The sequence below is a fragment of the Crocodylus siamensis genome, chromosome 4 (assembly GCF_052110815.1).
Source record: "Crocodylus siamensis isolate JL-2025a chromosome 4, ASM5211081v1, whole genome shotgun sequence".
NCBI classification, from domain to species: Eukaryota; Metazoa; Chordata; order Crocodylia; family Crocodylidae; genus Crocodylus; species Crocodylus siamensis.
Window position 1 is genome coordinate 193602357 of NC_143398.1, and position 23080 is coordinate 193625436.

At 40.4% G+C, this 23080-nt stretch overlaps 1 protein-coding gene and 1 long non-coding RNA gene across 2 annotated transcripts in view; one reads left to right on the forward strand and one right to left on the reverse strand.

Moving 5' to 3' along the window:
- The window catches only part of LOC149867379 (uncharacterized), a 37289-nt gene extending 17731 nt beyond the window's left edge, over positions 1-19558 (reverse strand). The window contains exons 1-2 of the long non-coding RNA XR_016442023.1: positions 19420-19558; positions 10977-11039 (exon numbers count right to left, since the gene is read on the reverse strand). This is a non-coding gene — a long non-coding RNA (uncharacterized LOC149867379). The remainder of the gene's footprint in view (positions 1-10976; positions 11040-19419) is intronic.
- Positions 1-23080, forward strand: part of CALCRL (calcitonin receptor like receptor) — a 114469-nt gene that overhangs the window by 38118 nt on the left and 53271 nt on the right. The window lies entirely within an intron of this gene.

A 23080-nucleotide genomic window follows, 5' to 3' on the forward strand; every position in this document is an offset into this window, starting at 1 on the left:
TGCTAATCCATCTGCATACCGTAGTACCTTGTGGTTTCAGTAGCTTATTTGGCTCCTGTATCTGGAACAGATTTAATTTGCCAACAGCTTAGTAGCAGGATTTCAACAGATGTTTCAGGGTCACTCTCTTCCTTGATTTCCGACCCTAACAAATGAGCAGCCAGTTGGAGGCTCTGAGTTCAGATTTGTAGCTAAAGACTACTTTAGCTGTAGTGTAAAGTGTGCTTAAAAATAAACCCCTTTCTTTTTAATGGTCCAAAGCATGACCCAGCTTTACAGAGTTAAAAATCAGGATTCAGGTCTAGGGTGACCATCTATCCAGGTTTGGCCAGGGCAGTCCTCGATTCCATAGGCCAGTCTTGGCACGTTGGTTGAAAGTCTCTGACTAGAGCCTGGCAGGAATGCTGCGCCAGGTAAGTGGTCGGACAGTCACCGCTGCTGCTGTGAGGGAGCAAGGAATGTAGGGACCTGCAATATGACATCTTAGATAGGGTGACCACCTTGATCTCACATAGCAGCAGTGGTACCCCCACACCCTTGCCTGTCTGGTACACCATGCTGCTCTGCCTCCCCACTGGACTCCAGTTTGGGACTTTTGACCAACCGTCCAGGACCAGCCTACAGAATCTGGGACTGTATTGACCAAGCCGGGATGTACAGTCACCCTATCCAGGTCAGAAAATTATGTCTTGGAACAGTTTTGAATACTTATTATGCCTTCACAGTGTGAGGGCCTCTACATATGAGTCTGCAAAATGTTACTTTAGGGTATTGAGGAATACTTTCAACCATTGTTAAAATGCAGCTGCCTACAAGGTAACTCATAGAAAATGCTTAACAGTGTGCAGAAAGCACTATATGGTTGTTTGGGATTGGCTGAAGGAACAGCAGAGGACAGACAAATTTTTATGACCTAGACTAGCTCATGAAAATAAAGATAGGGCTGTTAAATAAATTCATGGTAATTCATTATCACTAAAAAAAATCTTTTAAAATAAATCTGAGTATCATGTAATATTACATTCATCATTGTGATATCTAAATACAGAGCATGTAGCTTATTACTTTTATATAAAAACATCTTGGGAGAAAAATATGTTCCTGTTGAAAAAGAATATCAGTTTGAAGAAGTATCAGAGTTTTGGGGCAGGGGAGAGCTGTTTGTGTGTTTTTCCTAGTTAAAGCTAAAATCTGAAAGCAAACAGTCCAATGAAAAGTTCCTACACTGTTTCTGGGACTGAGACCTGGAGTAACACCCAGTCATTTGCATTTATGTATTAGTCATTTCTTTTGTACAAGAGTTGCCTGAAAAATCATTTGAAATAGAAAAGTTGTTTTTAGGGAAGAAAATAAACAATGGATGATCAAACCAAGTATTTCCTAAAGAGCACTTTACTCAATTAGTGCAAAAAAGGAAATCCTAAGAAAACCCATTTTCCTTGTCCTTTTACAAGATCAGTCCAGGAGATTTAAAAAAAAAGTATGTACACACAATAACGTTGTGTAATGTATTTGCCTTTAAGATTTACTTCTCTGCAAAAGGGGAATTGGATCCAGTGAATTTTGTGTCTGTTACGTACACTACCAATAAGAGTACTTGATAGTTCCAGAGGAAAAACAGAACTGAGTGAACTTTCTCCATAGCTAGTCTTGGCATTTCTGCAGAGGGCAATATTATCCTATCATCTAGAGGATTTATATGTTGTTTAATCCAGAATCATCATATTCAGTACTTGCTGCACTTCAACAAATATCCTCTTCTATCAACAGTATGAGGAAGTCAAAGCAAGACAAATCTGCACTTCACCAAAAGAAGCTTGGCATCAGCTACTCTGATGGAAATAAATAAAGAAGATTTTTTGAATGGTTTGTTCACAATGAATAAAAGTTGGGTGATATTGTTTCCGGTGGCTCTTGTAATGTCAAGGCCACTGATGATGAAAGAGCTGTAATGTTTCCCCCATTGCTTGGAAAAATGTCTTATTTTTCAAAAAAAATAGCTTTTAAAAAATATTAGCAGCTGTGAACAAATTTGCCAGCAAAAGGAATCTGAAGTTTCACACGCTCCATGAGATAACAGGATACACAAATACAGCTATTAGCTGAGTAACTGTGGAGGGGCACAGATCCAGACCCTCAGAACAATATACAGCCATATATAATAACTGTTATCCTGGTAAGTTTTTGCAAACAGCCAAGTAAGCTCTAATGTGTAGAGGGGAAATGGGAACAAAATGGGCCAAGTTCTTTTTAAAGTGCCTGATCTTTTGCTGCTGCATTTGAGACATCTTCAAGTGGTAGTTCAAAGTATGGATATTCAGCATTTTCTGAAATTCAGAAAGTACTGTATCTTAAGTTAGGCACCCAAAAGTTGAGATACCCAAACTCATATCTGGGAAACCTTGGCCATTGTTCTCTTCTTTCAAAATTGACTTCAGTACATACGTTTTCTCCATAGGAAAGTTTTTGAGCATCTAGATTCTTGTATGGGTTTTTTTGACATTTTAAAAGACCATCTCCCAAAAGAATAAAAAATACATAAACCCTCATTTAGTACTCTATTTTACAGTCTTCAGGAAATTGACTTCTGTATCTGGGTACATGAACCAGTGAAATAATTAGTTTTGCTAATACTGCATCATGCTCTTTATTTGACCTCTGGGCTAGGGACAGAAATTACACATAAGTGATTGGAAACCAGTTCAAATCTGTAACACTATATAAATTCAGTGCACATAAACCCCTTTCAAAGGCTAGGTACAGACATTCAAAAAACGTGAGGCTGAATCAATTCAGTCTTTGCAGGTTAGTCTAAGGTGCACAGATTAGATTGAAACAGAAGTGAACAGCCATTTACCTTTGATTCAGGAAGTGTAGCCACATGCCTGCAGTGGCATGAATAAGGGGGTGGAGGTGCTAGTGCATGGCTCTCTGGTTGTATGTTTAATTCCTCTTCCTTCTAGGTCTCTTGGATTTGCAGTGCAGAATTACAGTAGCAGGACTCTGCGGGGTTGCTCGTCACTTCCTCTTCCTGCTTCCAGTTGCCTCTGAGATTTGTAGTCTACAGTTGCAGCCAGCAGTAAGTTTGAGCAGAGCAAGCAGTGTTTAATTCTCTCCCTGGCCCCAGACCCCAGCTAGAGTTTGCGTGGGGGGGGAGCAGTCCCCCCCACCCCAGAGTGGGCTGCATCCTGAGCCAGGCTTGCCGCCGCCTCCAGCCCTTTGTCAGCCAGCCATTACTACTCCAGCTAGAGAGCAGAGGAGCGGGGCCAGCCCTGCTCTCTGGACCAGACAGCACAGCTCAGCCCAGGACTGGAAAGTATTGTGGGATGCTGGGGGACTGTGATTTAACTTGAACCAGGAAGGGGTCTGGGACAGAAGTTTCATAAACCAGTTTGACCCAAATCAGTTAAGTCTGATACACCATTCAACCAGGTTTGTCTTAAACCAGTTTTAACTATCTTGAAACTGGTTTATATGCATTGAGCTTCTGTTCTGTTACAGGTTTAAACCAGTTTCTGATCATTTAAAACAGTTTATATGTAACTTCTGTCCCTATCCAAAATGGCCAAAACCAGTTTAAGATAAACCTGGATGAGTGTAGTAATAGACTTAACTGATTTAGGTTAAATCAGTTTATTGAACTTCTCCCCTCCAGATTTAAGTTAACTCACAGTCCCCCAGCATCCCTGAATGCTTTGCACCTCCCCCACAAACCCTGCCCTCACAGGGTGGGTGGGCTAAACTTGTCCCAAGCTGCCTGGTCCAACCAAGCAAGGAGGTGTGCTCTAGTGTCACCTGGCGTCTGGCCTGGGCCACTGCAGACATGTGGCTGTGTTTCTGGAAAACAAAATGAATGGCTGTTCACTTGCTTATCAGTTTAAGCTATGATGCTTAGACTAACCTGCGAAGATTGAATTGATTCAGCCTTGGGGTTTCTGACTGTCTGTACTTAGCCATTATGGGTAGACATTGTTTCAGAATTTACCATGGCTTTCCAGTAAGTTTAGACATGTTAAAGGCAGTCAAACAAAGGAATATATCAAGAAAATCTTGTAGAATAACCAGCAAAAGGAGAAACACAGGACATGTTCCCGTGTGTTGTGTGTATGTGTATTTATACACATATGTATTAAAATTATATCATGTTTATTATATAATGTTTTCCATTAATGTTTTCAATGGCTTGTAACTTACTGAACTTTAACCATTCTGTGTGGAAAGTTTCCTTGCCTTGCCTCTGCTTCTGTTTCTTTGTTTTTTTAAGTTTTAGGAGGAAATTATATATGAAAATGGAAGTATAAGCTGTATTTATCCATAATATTCTGGACGTGTATCTGGATCCTGAAATCTACCATTGATCTGCACTGTGGTTCCTATAATGGCCTTCATGTCTTCATATTATCCTTTTAGCTTTGTTTCATATTTCCATTTACAGTATCTCTTATCCAAGTGACAGCATGCATTTTCAAGGCTTTAGAGTTCTCATATTTGTGTCTGAAGCATTAATGAAGTGGGTGTGTTAATATTTGTAGTTTGTTTTACATTCAGGTGAAATAGGGTGGACTTGTGCAGAAGGATATGGAAAAGTCTGCTTGTAGTTAAAGGAGTGCTAATTGGGCTTTAGGGAACATGTGTTAAATACACTAGTCTTTCCCACGGCCACACCCTAAGCATATGATCTTTAATTGAATTCATGGAAACTTTCAGACTGTTTCATACAGATTACAGCTGGCATAGTCTATAAAATATGTGCTTTTTGGAGAGAATTATTTTTGTGACAGTGTGCCATGAAATGCTTCCTAAGTGTTACTATAAAATGAAGTGGGCAAAATGCAATGGAAAACTGAAACATGCAATGTTGCAAGTCATGCAAAAAAGTGTTGTAATTCAATTATGATCATGACCTTGTAGTATTAACCCTTCATGCTCTTGAAACAATTCAGTCCTGTAGCTCCAAATGTGCTGTACCTGAGACAGCCTGCAAAATGTTATAGATATCCACCTAGTATTTTTGCTGTCTCAGGAGTGCAGTCTCTGGAAATGGCATTTATCAGAATGACAGGGCAGGTCCATTCTTTTAACATTGTCTGGAATAGTAGTAACATAATCCTAAGTACAACACATGAATGTAAAATATAAGGTCATAGGTATTTCCATATCACACGTCAAGATTAGAGCCCATCTATTTCTGTTTCTATACAGAAACCGTATGTGGTTTTTCAAAGGAAGGTGCAAGAAATCATGCAGGAGACAATTATGGACTAATTTACCCCATAGTAACTCTTCCCACCTAACCTCCAAATCAATGTAAGCGTTGCTTTATGCTCAGAAACATTTTTTAAGGAAATCTTACGTCAATGTTATGTCCAAAAAGATGTAAAATGTGATTCCAATTAATTGATAAAATAACTACTATAAAATACTGTACATTTTTTACTTCCTGTTTGTTTTGTACCCTATGTTCAAAAGATCTCAGTAACATTTAATGAAGATAATATTAACGGTGTTTCTTGTCTTGTACCCTTTCTAAGGAACACATAAAAACCTTCTTATATATTTAAATGATGTTTAATTTTATAATGTGAACATACCGTGATTGGATTAACAAAATAAAGACAAATGGAAATTTATATTAATACCTGTCTTTTGCATTGCAACTGTCAACATTTTCCAGTGCAGTTCTCACAGTTGCCTAGGAAATTATAGCTATACCTATAGCATTCAGGAGACAATGCTTTGGTACAATATACATATCATATAGGAATCTCTGTGCTGATCAAAAGTTAAAAGCCAAGAACTGTTAAAATTGGTCTCAGTGACCCAGAAAAAATATCTCTAAATTAATTTAATTTATACATATAAAGCATGTAATAGATGCATATAAATTATATAAATCATTATATATGCAAATTATTGTTAAATATAATTTAATTTATGCCTTTCTGAATCCATAGCTTTGTATAATGGTCCTTGCTATAGGTGAGAGAATAAAAGGATAAAAAGGAAAAGTTTATTAAGGAGGCCATCCTTGATGGACTGGCCCAGGCTAACATTCTAAGGGATAGCCAGCATGGGTTTGTTGCGTGTAGGTCTTGTTTGACCAATCTCATTTCCTTCTACGACCAGGTGACCTATCACCTGGACAAGGGAGAAGAAATTGATGTCATATATCTTGACTTCAAATATACCATATATTTACAAAGTGAAATATAGTTAGACTCTAACAACTTTATGAGCATCATCAAAAGTAACTGCTTAGATTTTCACAGATACACTACCTTTATGCTTCCATATTTATTGAACTTGGCAGACTTCTGAACTTATGGCCAATATGTTTTAGACTTATCTGACTGCTTCTTATGGTTACCTAGTAGCTGGTATTGCTGTGGGTTAGAGATGCCCTGGCTAACTCAATTTGTCTCTTAGAGTAGACATACTTCTTGTACCAAGAGGAATGATGGGTGAGCAAAGTAGAAGCCATATTATTATCATATGAAGGTGGTGTGAATCCAGTAGCTATGCTACTAAACAGAGTACCAGGAATGATTTTTTGTTATCTTGATTGTCCAGGCTTTTCCCCATTTATTTGATTTATGTGCCTGTATTCGGGTGTTCCTCCAGTGACAACCAGACACCTCCTGGTAGGGATGTGGTACCTGGCTATCTACCCTGGTCCTCAAGTCTGGCTCCCTTTTTCTTTCTCTCTCTTTCTTTCCTGCCATGTGTTGGTGTTAACTGAGATATTTTTTGGGAGGCTGTCTGTAAAGACCCTTAGCTTAGGCAGTAAGTGCCTTGTCTCCCTATCCTGTCTCCAGCTTAGGGTTGGGGTTGTGGAGGGCTTGTCTCCCTCTCTTTCTCCTGCCCCTCTTTCTGCCAGTGGGTGGATGCCCAGCCCTGCTGAGCTTCTGTCTTAGTCTCTGTCCAGGCTCTGACCACTCTGAGATCGGGGCCTCCTTCCAGGTCTCACCCCCAAAAACCATCAAGCTAAGCCTGGGAAAAAAGACACAAAAAAATAAAATCTCAGTGTACTGGGCCCAGCCTCCTTGCCTCCCCTCACAGCCACTCTGGTCCACCGGGAGTTATTACTGTCATGAGCAAGAAAAAAGAAAAAAAAAACCAAGCAGGCTTGCATTGGGCTCTCACAACAGTCAATGGTCCTTGGGGTACCCCACTTCTCCAGGCCCCTCTGTTGTCACTACAATCAGTTCTTAGTCTGTTTGGGCATACTCAGCTACCAGGGGAGCCTCCCTGAAAGAGCACCAAAGCGGGGGGAGGGGGAGAGACCTTTGGTGCTCCAGAGATGAAACCACCATCCAAGTTTAGTATTTCCTTCCCAGGGCATTTCAAGGTGCACATGTGCACACGCGTGTGTACATGCACGCACACACACACGCACGCACGCGCACACACACACACACACACACAAAAGGGGAAAAAAAGGAAAAGAAAAATAAAGTATACTCAGTAATTTCCACACACTTGATCCTTCATTCCCGGTCAATGGAAGCTCCTCTTTCAGGCATCAGCCCTCCTGACCAGAGGGGTTTCCTCCCTTGCCTCCCTGCAAAGCTCTGTTTCCCTCTGCTGCTGCTCTGGCCTCAGGAGAGTTAATGTCTCATTCAGCCATGCCCACCTGGTCAGCTGACCAGGTTTCCTGTTCCCTGAGTGCAGGTGTGCTCAGTCTTTTGGTCTCCTCTCCCTGCTGGGTCCTGCAGCCAACTGACTGCAAGCTGAACTTTGCAAGTGTGAGCCCCTGACCCAAGGCTTGGCCCCCTCCTTTCTCTGGATGCTTGCTCTCCCTCTCTACTGACAGCTTGCTTGCTGCTCCCTTCTGTCCAGCTGGGGCCTCCTTGACAGTTTGGGTCTTCTCCGCACCTGTCCCCCCTATGCTGGCTGGGTCCCATGTTACAGCAAGTAATAATCCACTTTTCTGGGCTACAAAGGTTGTGGCCTTAAAGGGGCCCTACCCTCTCCTCCATAACAGGGCCACTGAGCAAAAAAATGTTGATTTGTATTCAAGTCTCACTACACAGAAAATTTAGACATAAGATATCATAAAACCCCCTACAATATTTTGTTTTGCTACAGTAAATCTTGCAAATCCATCATATCGCCAACTTCACTTTGCATCCACAGAATCTGAGAACTATCTATTTCTTCCTGTGGAGTGACTGTTTTAGAGAGGTCAGGCATTGAATGGTCTGTATTCAGCATATTTTTGGTCCTATTATGTAAGTTTCAGTTACATCAGATATGGTACTGTAGGAAAGGAAATGTAGATTAAGATTTCAGAGCTGTTTTATCATCAATCTAAACTACATCATTTGAATTTGTATGGTAAGGCTTGTATCAGGAAAAAAGATATTAGAATATGTATGATAAGAGAGGAAGAATTTGCATGGCAAAGGAAGAATTTACAACCCTGGAGCTAGAGAGGTGTCTATGATCATTATATGATCATTTTAAGAGTGATTTAGTGATGTAGGTACCACAAACTCACTGAAAATGTGTATTTTAATAATAAAATCATCAACTCCTTCAATTTCATTGTGTAGGCAGTAGAGGAAAAAATACAAAACAAACTGCCAAGCATTATGAAGGGAAGTGTATTGGGAGCTCCTGTTTATAACATAAGTCTGCTGCTCTGGAGATATTTTAAGGGCTTGTTATACGGTAATTTTGGGCAGCTCCTGGAGCTCTTAATACCCGGATTATCCATGCATTAACACCTGAAACTAGTTTTAAACATTTATTATGTAGTTCTGCCCTCCCCCCACCCTCCAAAGCACCCTAGATGCCTGCTTACATCTCACCCCTATCCCCTGCTTACTCATGAATGCCCATGCTGCCTGTCCTCAGGGAGCAGGCAAGGAAGGGTTAACTTGCCTGCCTAGCTGCCACTGCCTCTGCTGTATCTGAGCTGGGCTCAGCCCAGAGAAAAGCAGCATCCTGGAAGCAGTGGCCCCAGATAGTGGGCAGGCAAGTAAGTTAACCCTTCCCTGCTTGTTCCCCTGGGATAGACAGTGCTGGCAGCCATAAGTGAATAGGAAGGGAATCTGAGGGTCAGGGGGGAAGTGGGAGAGCCCGGGGGAGTGGGGCATGGGGGAAGCCCTACTAGTCTGAAGTGTGGCTGCTTCAGACACAAGCTAGTACTAAAACCAATCAACATTTGTGAGGCTCACAGTGTCAGGTATAACAAGACCCTTAGGTTATATCTGGATTTTATGTAACATTTTATGGAACCAGTAGGGGCAGCTAAAAACCTGGCTGTAGCCATGCAAGAGGCAAGGATTTTGGGGGTGGTAATATCTTTTATTCAACCAACTTCATGGTTGGGATAAAATTAGACAAGCTATGAAATAATGCCTTTCAAAAGTTGTTCTAAATTTATCCCAACCATGTGGTTGGTCAAATAAAAGGTGATACCCCTGCAAAATTCCTTGAATCTTGCGTATTTCTTGGATTATCATGGCTACAGCATCACTATAACATTACTGCAGCTTTTCCATAAAATTTAGGCCTCAGGTTGTAGTATATTTCCAGTGCAAAAAAAGGCTGTTTGTGTTTATACTATTCATATTAAGTATGGGTAGATGTATTGCCTGCAAAACAAACTTCAGGACATCATAAGATTTTTTTTTCTTTGCACTTCCAGTCATACCAATGGGGAAGCTTCACAGTAGAGGTCATTTCAGCTCAAGTTAATTACTGGTATCCCATGATCACCTCGTGGCCAAACTGGCCAGTTGTGGCCTTGGCTCCACCACGATCCGCTGGCTGGGAAACTGTCTCTGTGGTCGGACCCAGAGGGTTGTAATTGATGGCAGTCACTCATCGTGGTGCCCTGTGACCAGTGGGGTCCCTCAAGGCTCTGTCCTGGGACCCAGCCTATTCAACATCTTCATTAATGATGTGGACATTGGAATCAGGAGTGGACTGGCCAAGTTCGCTGATGACACCAAACTTTGGGGCAAAGCATCCATGCCAGAAGATAGGTGGGTGATCCAGGCTGACCTGGACAAGCTCAGCAAATGGGCGGATGAGAACCTGATGGTGTTTAACACCAAAAAATGCAAGGTTCTCCACCTTGGGAAGAAAAACCTGCAGCATCCTTATAGGCTCGGCAGTGCTACGTTGGATAGCACTACAGAAGAAAGACACTTGGGGGTCATCATTGACCACAAGATGAACATGAGCCTCCAATGCGATGCTGCGGCTAGTGAAGCGACCAAAATGCTGGCTTGCATCCATAGATGCTTCTCGAGCAAATCCCGGGACGTCATTCTCCCCTTGTACTCGGCCTTGGTGAGGCCGCAGCTGGAGTACTGCATCCAGTTTTGGGCTCCACAATTCAAAAAGGATGTGGAGAAGCTTGAGAGGGTCCAGAGGAGAGCCACGCGCATGATCAGAGGTCAGGAAAACAGATCTTATGATGATAGGCTGAGAGCCATGGGACTCTTTAGCCTGGAAAAGCATAGGCTCAGGGGTGATCTGATGGCCACCTATAAGTTTATCAGGGGTGACCGCCAGGATCTGGGGGAACGTTTGTTCACCAGAGCACCCCAAGGGATGACGAGGTCGAACGGTCACAAACTCCTGCAAGACCGTTTCAGGCTGGACATAAGGAAGAATTTCCTTACTGTCCGAGCCCCCAAGGTCTGGAACAGTCTGCCAGCGGAGGTGGTTCAAGCACCTACATTGAACACCTTCAGGAGTAAATTGGATGCTTATCTTGCTGGGATCCTATGACCCCAGCTGACTTCCTGCCCTTTGGGCAGGGGGCTGGACTCGATGATCTCCCGAGGTCCCTTCCAGCCCTAATGTCTATGAAATCTATGAAATCTATGAGTGTGGCAAACTTAAAATGAAAGCAAGGGGACTTCTAACCCAGCATCTTATTGTATGTTACATAGTTTCTGTGCAGTTTTCATGCATTTTTTAAAAATGTTACTAGGAAAGTAAATAAGAGATCTCACCATTCTGCCACGTTTAAGTTATGACGTTCAAAAGTCCAGGGATTCCAAACTGCTGATTTTTGTCTGTTAAAAAACACAATTTAGTTAAAAATTCATATGTAAGGAACATCTACTGGATCTTGCCTTTTCAGGTTACTAGATAACGTTCATGAGATGTGACATTTTAAAATTATTAAGGAAATATTTAGAATTATGGCTTCTTAGGCTAAACTGGGAAAGCCTTTGAAGTAGTTGGAGGTTCATTTTAGTTCAAGTAAGCTACAGAATTGCTCCTATTTAAAGCTTCTCTGAACTCATTTGAACTTCTTTGAAATAGTAAGTCAGTCAGAAATCTCTTGTGAGAACAGACGTCATTGCCAAAATTTCTGGAAGTTCATTTCCAGCCAGTCCAGAACTTCTCTGTGGGTATTTTGGTTCTTACACTTCTTATATGAATGCAGGAAGTTCAGGAGCCTGTGTAAATTTAGAAAAGAAGCAAAAGAAAAAGTATGATGCTGTGGGTATTTGCACATGTACTTACCTTTGCTTGTTTGCTTGTTGCTTTGAAGCCAAAGGACAAAAATTGAACAAGACTAAGGTCTTGATTCAAATGTATACAAAGGTGCATTATAGCAATCTGAGAATGGCTGGTGTTTATATAATTTATAACAAATATTAAGGTTCTTTTCCCAAAGTGGTGCAACGTAGCCTTCCTGTAAATAAGAATGAAATCCTAAGATTGTAGGGGATTGGGACCTTAGCTTATTGCAGAGGTATAATATACTTCTGGTCAGTGACTGGGGAAGTGGCACCTGTATGGCCACTCTGTCTGTGCCCAGTCAAAGTTAGCTCCCAAGGCTGGTTTCCCAGTTACCCAACCTAGCTACACTAGGTTCATTGTTTGCTGAGGTTTTAATTTTTGTTAAACATCTAAATGTTTCTGAAACACAGTGGTGATTTAGGGGGAACTCTGATCCAAATCCTTTGGGTTTCCTAGTAAAAGATTTCTAGCCAAATGGGAAGAAAACCCATCTCATTAAGAGTCTTGGAGAAAGGCAGACAAACCTAAAACAACAAAGGGGCTAATGCATTTTGGTTAACAAAGACTTCCATTTCCAGTGCCTTGCTTTTGACCTTGAGAAAAAACCTTGCACTATGGTAATATTGTTCATGTAACGTTAGCATGTGTGAATGGAGCAGAAACAAAACTTTTTAAACGAGGCCAGTTGAGAAAATGACTTCCTGCTGTAAACATCTTCTCAAAAAACCTTTGGATCTTTTTTCAGTCATCATTTAGTAAACAGCATTGAATAGAGTCATTCAAATAAAGAACACCAACTGAGAAGGTACAGAAAGAGAGCACAATTTTCTCCCTGCAGCCCTGGGAGCACAATGTACTCCCTGGGCTTGAAGCCTCTGGAAGAAATCAAACAGTTGACCAAAGGTATCTTTGAGAGTGTTGTTTAATTTTGTTTATGAACATGTTGGTGTATACCAATTGTTTTAATTCAGAACAATAAAGATTGAAAGGGAAAGCACTCTTCATTTATTTTCTATGTTTAAATGTGCTAGTATATAACAGGATATTTTTCCTGTTTTGTGGTTTAAGCCATAAAGTTCAAGTCTTTGGGTGAGTTTCTGTGCCTTTCTTGAAAACCATGTTTTCCAGAACTTGCAAGTGAAGGAATAGGGTTTAAAGTAGCCTTAAGCCACGTTTGCATCCTCTTAGTTCTGTGGTCTTCCATGGCCCATAAGCTAATGCTTATGTGCATTATAGCACCAATCATGGGAAGACAGTACCACCCACTGCAGATTGTCAGTGCACAAGACAAATTATTTTTAAAATAGAAATTTTATAAGATATTGAGAGACTGGAAACATTTCAGAAACAGATTCTAACATCCTTCAGATGTTCACTGTCCTGAATATGCAGCTGAGATGAAGCATTCACAGCTAGATACTGGCAAGAGGATTCAGTAACTCCAGTAACTTGCTCACATCTGCAGTTGTTTCTGCTTCAGTATGAAATTGGTCTAGACTGAGGTCACATTAGTAATACATCCCTCTGAAGTCTAGTGTTTGGCAGCATCTCAGTAGCACTAAGATTTTCTATGGATGTTTATGTACTGTTGTGCTCTAATTTCAATTGTAATCTTATTTTTTTTGAACACGTGGTGGACTAACAAGGATGGAAGAGGCAATGATGCATTAACTATTCCTAATGGGGAAACAGTAAGGAAACTCATTTTTTTCATGGCTTGGATTACATGTCATTGATTTTTATAGATAATCCCTTCAATTCAAAACAATGCGAACCCATTCCCATCCCAAAACATCCATGTGGCAACTACAGCAGCTGCTTCCAAGAAACAGCCAAATTAGGTTATTCATCATTTCAGTGTTCTCAGGGGGCACATCTACACATTCATTAATGAGCTTCTCCTAATGGGCATTAAATTTAGTACCTCCAATATGAGGTACTAAATAAATGCACATTAGGCTATCCTAATTCACAGTAGTGAAAGTACATACTTTTTAAAATGATGCTTAATGTGCAATAGCCTGTTTTTACTGTGCATAGCATATTAGCCTGGGCTTTACTCAACGCTTCAGTGCACAGTAACATAGCCTACTTGCTTTAAAGTGCATGTGGAGATGTGCCTAGTGTTATTTAAAAGCTAAGAACAAGGAGGCAAACCAACCACTGTGATCAGGGTCCACTGACAAAGCATAAAAAATCTGTACTGTAAAAGGATAGGCTCCCACTGTTAAAGTTTTAAATAATGAATTGTTTTAATTCATTCCATAGCTTAGGTTAAACAGCTGCCTGGTAGAAAAAGCTGCTGAAGCACTGTGATAGTCTGCAGATAGCACCTGTTCATTTTAAAAAAAAAAAATTAACAGAATGGTTTAGTAAGGATAGTGAACTGTATTGCTGTATTGTAAGGATTAGGATTTTAGCTTTCTAGGCATGGTAAATGCTGGCTTGGATACAGTGATGGAGCAGTGAAATAAACCTCTGGGACCAATTCTAGGGATATGTTGATAGTGCATACCACTGGCTGTTATGCATAGTGTTTTCAAGAAAGTGACTTCCCCTTCTGCAAAACAAGAATATTACTATTAGCCTATCATATTTTGAAGTGGCTTTCATTAATACCTTGAAAGATCTTTCAGATCTCAGATACAGCATTTTGTAGAAATGCAAGGTATAATTTACAATTAATTTTAAATGTGTTATTAAAATATAAATAATAATTATTCTCACTTGTTGAAAACAATAAAATCTTTTCTTTTTACTGATGCCTCAGTTAAGTAACTTGGTTCATTTTTAAGAGAGCACTTCAAGTGTGTTCTTGTTTGGAACAAATATCTTTCATTGACAGACCTTTTTAATATGATGGCCTAATATCAAAATGGTGACCATTTGGAAAGCTGCCACTTGTGTTATTCAGGATATTCTGACTGCTAAAGCTGACTCATTTTCATTGGGGAGGAAGTGGGTGCAAGATTACTTGGAAATTTTACTTTAATGCTACTTAAAACAGTAAGTGTAACAGTGCATTTCTTTTTTTAACAAATTTTTGTTTTAGGTGGTGTGCAGAACCAGAAATAAAGCTCTTGGCACAAAGGTTTCACAGGAAAGAAAGTTATTTTCAATGTCTATTGAGAACATGTTTTTAAAACAGGAAAAAACATACATTCGGGTTGATAATAGATCCCTGCAAAGGTTAGCACCATTAAATGGCTTTGCCATCTTTTAAAGAGAGAACTTCATGTCCTGCAGTAGCAGTCCTCTCTAAATCACCTTTCAAAACAGTCAGGAACATCTTCCCATGCAATTTCTTTGCAATGGATAATGTATTTTTAATGCCTAATGTAACATTTATTAGTGTCAATAAATAATTAATAATGAGTTTTGCTTCATAAAGTACAGTATGAAAATACCTTTTAAGTAGAGAGTAGTTGGTTGAAAAAGTTACAAGCAAAATGATAAACAAAGAGTGCTCAATTAGAAATGCAAAAACATAATTTAAAATCTATTGTTTTTACACTAGGATTCCCAGAAATAAAGAAATCTAGCCACACACATTTTTAGACCTAGGTCAAGTGATTAAGTTGGACCCTGTCTTTATCTGATGTACACATACTTCTTAACAGCTATTGAATTCAGGATCATGGCTGTTTTTAGTTATGCTTTTTTTTAAACCAGAGTAAATAGTAATAGAGTTATGTCATAACTGTAACATAGAACAAAAAATAGTGTGTTTTATATAAAAGCCATTTGTGACTCATTAAAATGACCCATCCAGGCCACCCAGAGATGTTGTTTTAAAATGTAATTAGTGCTTAGAGTCCTAACAGCATTTTCTTGCATTTTGTCACAGTCCACAAGGATTTGGTACCAGCTCTCCCCATAAAGATTATTTTATAAATTCTACCAGTTTGTGCCATGGCATTTAAGATAGAAATGAGTGTGCACTGGTATAAAGCCATGCTGTTGTGACTGCTTCTCTCAAGGAGGAAAAATAGCTAGAGCTCTGAATAGGAAACACATTACAATTGACAATATGTTGTGAAGTGGTTCTGGAAGAGTGTAACTTTTCAGTTTGTTCTGAGTAACTTTGTTTCTAAAATAAAGAACTAAACATTATTCCCAGCTATTTTTTCTTGTACCAGTAGCTGTTCTACCAACAATACAATTGGATGGTCCCCATGCCTAAGTACAGACAGTCAAAAAGCCCAAGGCTGAATTGATTCAGTCTTGGCAGGTTAGATTAAGCTGCAAAAATTGAACCAATAAGCAAATGAACAGCTAGTCACTTTTGATTCAGGAAGTGCATCCACATGCCTGCAGTGGCTTAAGTCAGAAGTTAGGGGACACAAGAGCATGGCTCTGTAGCATGTAACCAGCCATGGGCTGTGTATCCACTTCCTCTTCCTGCTGTCCTTGAGCTCTCAGGGATTTGCAGTCCACAATCCACAGCAGGTCTCTGCAGAGTTTCTCATCACTTCTTCTTCCTGCTTCCAGGTGCCTCTGAGATTTGTAGTTCACAGTTGCAGCCAGCACTAAGCGAGCAGGGCAGGGCAGCTCCATACTCAGGAGAAGAGAAGTTTAACCACCCTCCCTGGCCTCAGACTCCAGAAGGGTTTACCTGGGGGGGCAGTGAGCCAGTGGTGTCTGCTCCAGCTAGGGAGCTGAGGGGCAGGACCAGCTCTACTCTCTGGAGCCAACAGCCCAGCCCAGGGCTGCAAAATGCTGGGATGCTGGAGGGACTCTGATTTAACTTGAACCAGGAAGGGGTCTGGGACAGAAGTTTCATAAACTGGTTTGACCTACACCAGTTAAGTCTGATGCTACATTCACCCAGCTTTATCTTAAACCAGTTTCAGCCATTTTGCAACTGGTTTATGTATACTAAACTTCTGTTCTGCTACAGGCTTATACCAGTTTCTGATCACTTAAACTGGTTTATGTGTAACTTCTGTTCCTAGCCTATGTGTAGGTGATCCTGAGTATCCTGTCCCCTTCTATCTGTAACCCCTGGTTCTCTCAAATTAAATGGAAAACTTAACACATATGTGGGGCTCATTCTAATGAAAGGCACTGGATAGACAGAGAGGCACGGAGAGGATGGAGCAGAAGCGAAAACACATTATCCTTTTATCACAAGTTCCTTTCCATCCTTAGTACCACCACCAGTCATGCCTCAGACATCTACTCTTCTTCTTTACTTTTGGCTCCAACATATGCACTAGATGTCTGGCCTCTATGGAAGCCCTGTCAGTGTAGTGTCATTAGAGACAGATATGTTTTAGTGGACTAGAGCCATGAGGACATGTTACCCCTGACCTCCCACTGATGTTGAAGGATCCACAGATTTGTGGGTAAGCATTATAGTCTAGTGTGCATGAAGGCAACAATACTGTCCCTATTACTTCCATGTCTGAAGTTGCCTTGTATGTTTTTAGACTGGAGGAGGCAGTCAGGCCTGTGGCTTCTCCTCAGAATGACTTGCAGAGCTTTTGAGATGAATACAAAGGATACATTTGTAGAGAGAGAAAGTGACTGTATACAACCCAGAAAAAAAGTAGTACTATCAACTATCCTGTGATAGCTCTTCAGGATTTTTAGGTTAAAGACAGATGGCTGAAAAGCCCAAGGGTGAATTGATTCAATCTTTGCAGGTTAGTCCAAGCTACATAGGTTGGACCAATAAGCAAGTAAACAGAAATTCACTTTTGATTTCAGAAATGCAGCCACATGCCTACAGTGGCCCAAGCCAGAAGCTCTGGGGTACTAAAATACACCTCCCTGCTTGGCTGAAGTAGACAGGTTGGGCCAAAGCTAGCCCACCCACACAGCAAGGTGGGACTTGTGGGGGGAGGTGCAAAGCATCCTGGGATGTTAATTAACTTGAGTCTGTAGAGGATCTCAGAGAGAAGTTCCATAAACCCATTAAACCTAAATCAGTTAAGTCTGATACTACATCCATCCAAGTTTATCTTACAGTGGTTTCAGCCATTTTGAAAGTGGTTTATGTGCTGAACTTCTGTTGTGTTACAGTTTTGAGCTGGTTTCTGATCACTCATATTTATGTATAATGTCCCCTAGCCTCAATCTTATTGTGAACAGCAAAAGGCATTATTGATTACCTCTTGCATTATCTGTTGGGTATGGGAAACTAAATTTAACTGGGTGGTAGCCAAAAGTTTTTAACAGGGAAAAGTGCATGGGAGTAATTCAGTGTATTACAATATTATCCATCAGCTATCTTGTAATCAATACAAGTCTTCTGGAAAACCATTTTATTTTTAAATGGTAAAAAATGTTTCAGTGCAGAGAGTATAAATCAGTGGTTCTCAACATTTTCAGTCTGGGCACCATTCCACAACTTTTTTTGAATGTGGTGGCATCCTTAGTTGAGAAACACACTGTGCTTAATTTATCTTAGAGCTTCTCAATAGGTGATGCTGCATCCAGATAAAAGTGCTCCACATGCTTGCTGCATAGCAAGACCAGGAAAGACAACAGCATATGCACAGGCAGGAGACCAGGCTTGTGCTCCAGCCCTTTCCAGTCTCACTCTGTACAGCATCTTCCAGAAACAGAGGTGCACATGACAGGTAGAACTGTCCCACCTGCCTCTATTTCTAGAAGGAAAGGAGAGGGGGCTGGACCAGAAACAGCTACAGCCAAGTGTTGCTCTCCAGCCTGCTTTTGACTGCAGAGCAGCAGCATTGCCAAGTCCACTTATAAGGTGGAATTGGGCTTGTTTTTTTTAAAATTGCTTTAATTTTTTGAGAGTTGTAGGTTGAAAAGCACCCCTACACCATTCTCTTGAAATGATTTGGGCATGTTTTGGACTTGTTTTTAAAGGTAGTCCCACTATTTTTTTCTTGCAAGATTTGGTAACGCTGCTTACCAGAGAGCCCTAATGCAGGAGGAGTACTTGGGGCAGTTTTACCTGACCTCCACCACAGCCATGTCTTGCGTTGCATCACCCCTGAGAGGGTCTCATTGCACCCTTGTTGTGAACCACTAACTGAGTTCTTTGAACTATACCACTTTAGTTCTCTTGAATATGTCTTCAACCACCTCTTTCCTTTCAAGATCACTCAGAAAAACTGGCAGAAGGTACCATTTCATGCTGGGCTAAAAGTCCAGTTGGTGTATTAAAAAGTTGTTGTAAATTTTAGCAACAATAAATGTGAGTTACCGTGATGTCATATTTCTCCCCATTTTCTCTCTAATACCTCTGATTAGCCTTCAGGCTGCAGCTGTTCCATGAATACTTAGAACACCTGGGGAAAGTTGTAGGGGTTCAGTGGGTGAAACAGCAACAGAAATGCAGGTAGCTTTGAATATTTCCTATACTTGTTCTGCAGCCATTGAATAGATGTTGCATGCATTTCCCCAGCACTGTCACTGTTTTATCAAATTGAACTTGATCTAATAGGAAAAATCCTTACTTGTAATCCAGGGTCCAGGATTTGATTCTGTCCCCTTTGTAATCCATAACACATTCTGCACAGTTGTCTCCTTTGTAATATGTTGGGAGTTGCTTTTTGATCACACTTGCCACCAATAACATTTGTTCTAATAGCAGGAGCTGCCTTAATTATACCTAATGACTTCCTAAACACTAATATTTCACAAAGATGCTCTATGTGGTTTAATTAGTCCTTTTTCTACTACGCATAAATTTAAGAGATTATATTTATTGTGTGTTAAAAAAGGCAACTACAGTGAGTGAGCCAAATACTCCTTACATGAAACAGTGCTGTCAGAGTCATCATTGACACACCAGTGACAATTTGGCCTAGTATGGGAAGTTAAGCTATGTCTACTAGTTGTTTTACCTGAATTATCTAAAACAATATATGGCTCTAATTAATTCAAGCAAAACATTAATTCAACACATAGAAATATTCAACATGCCACATAAAATAATTAACCCACCTTTATCCAATGGAAAGCATCCTGGAAAACAGCCTTTGCTATAACATGGTTGATGAGGAGTTAGCACTGTTTCTTTCATAGCTCAAGTGCTGGAAAAATATTTTGTAGTTTGCAAATATGTCTGTACAATGCTGCTGGTAAAACATTTCTAAATGTCTCCCTCACCTGTGTGGGGATTCTTAAAGTGCTCTTGACTGTGATTTATTCAATGGCATTGCTGCAAAGTGAATTCTGGTGGTCTGAAATTATGCTTCTCATATCTAACACGTTAATTATTAACTAGCTCCAACTGGTTGTAAGAGGTCTGACTGTGAGAGGTCTGAATAAAAGCTAACGGTTGGGTAATCCCATTTAGTTGAACAGTTAGTTCTATTAAAATTGGTTGAAATCCTACGAGACCATTCCTCACAAACCGAAAAGAAATGTATCAGATTATGAGCATTTTCAAATTATACTACATGGGCCTTCAGCAGAGTTGGATACTTTGCAATCTACTTTCAGTTTTGCAAATTAATCTCTAAAATATGCAGTACCATATTAATCAAGCTGGTTAATTAAGAGTTAAAATGGATCTGCTCCTGTAAGATGCAGAGTTCTCCTTCAAAAGTCAATGGGGCTTGCAGGTGGTCAGCGTGGCACAGGAAGAGGCTCTCTTTGCTGTTCCATTTGTACCATTATTTCAGTCTGAGAGTTCCTCTTACTTTGCCAACATGCTTGCAGGGGATTCAAGTTAATGAGAAGTCTGGATAACTTCCAGCTTGTCCGCATGTTGGGCTGAACCAAACAAAATCTTTCCCTGGTGTTTTAAAAGTTTTGAGTCCTATACTCCTAACTCTTTGGAAGACTGCAACTTTGTCTCTCTAATTTGCTATGAGTAAGTCTGTCTCCAAAAATAAAAAGTAAACATTATTGTGATTTATTTTTGATTTTCCCCAGTATAGTCTGTAGATAATACAGCTAGACAGTGCATCTAGGATCCCCACATGTAGATTACCCTGAGCATTCTGGTTCAAAAGTAACACGAAATATAAATGTCTTGTAAAAACAGTAATTTGGGGGGTTATTTCAACTGATTTAAAATCAAGAAAGATAATTGAGAGAGACTGTATTGACATAAAATAGTTACTCCAATTTTTCAACCAGTGAGGTTTAGGTAGATATTTGTTCCTAAAACTGTAAGTCCACTATTGCACATTTTTAAATGACTTGGAAAGCAAATTGAAGCTTGTAATTTTTTTCTGGAAAATCTCTTGTACAATCTAATCAAATATTGCTACATGGTATATACCCACTGCAGGAATTCTGTGACTGTGTTAAGTATGCCTACACAAATAAGGCTTTGCCCCAAAATATACAATGGGCACGTCTACACATGCATTAATGCACCAGACTTATGGCATATTAAGTTTAGTACCTATTATAACAGCTACTAAACTTAATGTGCCATAATCACTGCTACTGCACAGTAGCTCTGGCATGCCTTTTATGTGACGCTAATACATAGTAGACTAATTCTACTGAGCATTAGTGCGTTAGTATGGCTTTTGCTGTGACATGCTAATATGCAGTAGAATTAGCCTGCTGTGCGCCTCCATTGTTACATACATAAAGGCTTAAGCCTTAAATAATATCTTATAGAGAAAAGCTTATATATATATATTTTGTACCAAGTAGGGCAAAAGGATAGATGTTCAAGTCCAGAGGGGTTTTTTTTAAAATATAAAGTAAGTTTTATCTTTTTTGGCATTAAAATGATTAGTTTCTAGAGTTCAACCAGGATTAAATTTATTCTCTGGAGGAAGGGAAAAAAGTAAAAGCAGAAGCAGCTCATGGTGAAGGCAAGATGTCTGTACAGAGAAAACTAGGGAGAGAGAAATGGAAGCATCTGTTAAAGCTATATGAACATGTTTTTTTGGCCACATTTAGCCTACAGTTGCCACACAACTTCCTGCAATAGATGCCTCTGCTATCAATGAGGCACACAGTAAAGAGAAAAACAGGCAGTTCATGTGATTTGTAAGGTATCTGATATTCAGTAAAAATAAGATACAAGTGTATCTTATTAACTGATTAAGTGTACCAGATTAACTGATCTACTGTTGAAATTTCATTACATCATTGCATGGGGGCAGTAATGGGGCAGGCAATGGAGGGGTGGTGGGGAACAGGCAAGGTGGAGGCAGTGGGGCAGGCAGTGAGAGAGGCTGTCAGCTTGCCACTTGCCCCCACACACACTTGTCCCCCATTGCACCTCCCCCTACCCCTGCAGCCTCATTTTGCCTTGATTCCCCCTTTGCCTGTTCCCCCATCAAGTCCTCTCCATGCTGCTTCTGTCTTTTGCAGCCTCAGGTCCCTGCCTCACCTTCCCCCTGCCTGCCCCCCCCCTTACCTTTGCTCTGTATCACCTGGCTCCATCCCTACTGTAGCCTGGGGCATGGAGCACAGCTCCAGGCTGGCCCCATAGCAGCAGCATGGAGCTGGTACCCAACACTGCTGCTATGAGGCTGGGCTAGAGCACATGATCCAGGGTGCAGTGAGGACACAGCTTGCTGGCACGGAGCAAAGGTAAGAAGTGCAGCAGAGCGGGAGAAATGGAGAAGGGCAGGGGGAGGTGTGTGTATAGAGGCAGAGGGAGCAAGGGGGGACAGGAAGCAGCTGTGGTTGTGGCTGCAGCTCCAGCTCCACCTCTAGCTCCAACCCCAGGTTTGGGCCAGAGCCACCGCAGCTGCTTGCCCTCCTGCTCTCCCCCCCCACATTTCCTCATGTTTGATTGTAAGACAAGGGTCTTTTTTCCCATGTTAAATGAGCAGAAAAAACTTTGTAATAACCAAGTGAATACAATATTCCATCTCTAATGTGTAAGTCAATAATCAGTGGCTAACTTACTGAATCTCCCTCCAGCATGGGATAGCCTGAAAGGGCTCATAGTGCGAGCATATACTATCTTCTATAAAGCTGCATTTTTACTGGGCTTATTTTTAATATACTGAAGTTAATTTCAACTCCCAAATGATACCTGGTCTCTCTCATTATACAATTGTCAGTTACAGCCAACACACAGCTTGATAGCATCAGTATAAGTATGTTTTCTCCATATTATTTTTTTGGGTTGCTAACCAGAATTGGTGATAAATGGAGTTTATTTTAATAGTAAAAATGTTTTTTGACAAACATCAAAATCAGTGTTTTTGTCAGAAACAGTATTTTAGTCAAAAAGGAAGTTCTTAAATTCTGAAATACCTCTGCAGTACTTCCTAGGAATTGCTCTTTGGGTTCCTCATGCTCCCATTATTTTCTATATAGCCTTCCTGGTTGGAATTCACTTTCTGCAATACATCTAGTCTTCACTCTTGGGGAAAAGTAGTACGTCAAGACAGTCACAAGTTTACAATAGATCTCCAGCTGGAAGGGCCTGGCCGTTAGGATAAAAGCAGGTATGAGTATGGGACAGCCAATTCTGACTCCCATGCACCAATATTGCAGCATTTCAGTTTCAAAATACTGGTTTCTGGGCAACATGTATACATGCACAACATGCATTTTTTTGTTTCTAAACATTCACTTTTAATTTTTACTGAAAATCAACATTTTTGACAACATGATACTTTTGAGAGAAAGTATTTGTTTGAAAACTCATATATTGTTGAAAAAATATATATTT